Source organism: Pinus tabuliformis, chromosome X (assembly GCF_031772625.1).
Source record: "Pinus tabuliformis cultivar Carrire ecotype Pingquan chromosome X, CPIR1, whole genome shotgun sequence".
In the NCBI taxonomy this organism is placed as follows: Eukaryota; Viridiplantae; Streptophyta; class Pinopsida; order Pinales; family Pinaceae; genus Pinus; species Pinus tabuliformis.
In genome coordinates, this window is record NC_142308.1 from 538227462 (window position 1) to 538229423 (window position 1962).

General features: G+C 39.3%; 1 pseudogene; it reads left to right on the forward strand.

Moving 5' to 3' along the window:
* Positions 1 to 250: 250 nt before the first annotated feature.
* Positions 251 to 1598, forward strand: LOC149141115 (S-adenosyl-L-methionine-dependent uroporphyrinogen III methyltransferase, chloroplastic pseudogene; annotated as a pseudogene).
* The last annotated feature ends 364 nt before the right edge of the window (positions 1599 to 1962 follow it).

The following is a 1962-nucleotide window of genomic DNA, read 5'->3' on the forward strand; positions in this document are numbered from 1 at the left end:
ATATTAATACAATCACATATATATATATCTTAATACAAATCAAATATTATCAAAAGATATCAATCATTAATAAATTATATCTAAATATATACAAAAACAAATCAAAACAAATCCATCATTAAAAAAATGATAACTAATAATATACAAATCAAAAGAAATCAAGTCATTAAATAAAAATATATAAATATAAAACAAAAATAAAATAAAAATAATATATTACAATAAATACAAAACAAATTTTAATCTAATAATGGAAAAGAAGAATGAGGGTCGCTTGAATCTTCTTTTCATGGATGTCTCTCCCCTTGTTTCAACAGCCATTACAATTCCAGCAAGTATTATATAATTATTCTTTGATGCCCAATGCATCCACCAGTCCAAAGAATTATTTCATTCATTCCATGGCTCCTCAGCTTTCTGCAATCACCTCTGCAAAAAATCCATCTTTTCTGACCCCCAAATACCAGTCATTCCCTAAACATCACCATGGAAGTCACGGAATTGTTGTTTACGCGAAGGTTTCAGTAGGGCAATCAAAGTTTTTTTAAAAATCAGCTCCCACCTCGATGTGAAGGGCTCCTCCACTTTTACTGAAGGGCATTCGGCACCCACATGGCTGCATAAATACTCCTCAGTTACTGGAGGCTCGCCATCGTTTTCATCATCCTCCAACGAAGAAGTGTTTGTCGAAGAAGAAGAGCACGACATTGCTCTGCAGCTGCCACAGTTACATGAAATGCTAAAATTGCTCAGAAATCAGCGGGATACGAAGAATTCTCAAAGGAAGAAGAGAAGTGTTTATCTGGTGGGAACTGTCCCCGGCGATCCAGAGCTGCTAACATTAAAGGCTTTCCGACTCATGCAAACTGCAGATCTTGTTTTGTATGATCGCCTGGTATCCACAAATATAATGGACATGGTTCAACCTGGAGCCAGGTTGCTGTATGTTGGAAAGATTGCTGGCTACCATAGTCGAACTCAGGATGAAATTCACCAACTCCTCCTTAATTTTTCTGAGGCTGGAGCAACTATTGTCAGACTCAAAGGTGGCGACCCATTGGTGTTTGGAAGAGATGGATTTCCTCCGACTGCAAGGAGTTGAAGTAAAAGTCATTACGAGAATCACTGCTGCTTCAGGTATCGCAGCGGAACTGGGAATCCCATTGACACACCGGGGTGTTGCGAATAGTGTTAGGTTCCTCACAGGCCACTCTAGGAAAGGAGGAACCGATCCAATATTTTTGGACAGACATTCGGCTGATCCTGACTCGACACTTGTAGTCTACATGGGGTTGGCAACTCTTCCAGGCCTTGCACACAAACTAATATCTGATGGCTTACCTCCTGTAACTCCAGCTGCTGCTATTGAGCGTGGGACTACTTCTCAACAACGAGTGGTTTTTGATGAGCTTCAGAACTTGCCAGATAGGGTTATAAATGCTCATCTAGTCTCGCCTACACTGATCATGATTGGAAATGTGGTAGCACTTTCAACATACTGGTCAACAAATTCAAATAAAGGACAATCAGAGCAGAATAAAAACAAATCTGCATTTTTGGAAGCAATGTGATATAATGGAGACCAGTAATGTGTGCAATACACTTGCAATACATTGCCTCTTGAAATCAAAGGGGTTGGTAGCAGAAAACCCAAATCGTATAATTCTGGTCTGACTTGTTTCATGGTACCTCAGCAATATCTCCAGGATTTGATGTACTTTTTCTTCCCTGGTTACCATGATAATATTCCATTTTTTTTATTATAATATCTGTTTAAGTCCTTTATAACTTTGTCCATTGATTGGATATCACATTCTCGTTTTAGAGCGCTGTCCATCACACGGTTTTAGATGGACAAGCAGACGTGGAGGATTTTGACCAGTCAAGACGAAGTTCCGACTATGGAATATTGCACGCAGGGTGCGCAGGTGTTGGAAGGCCATGAAGCCACACACATCAACA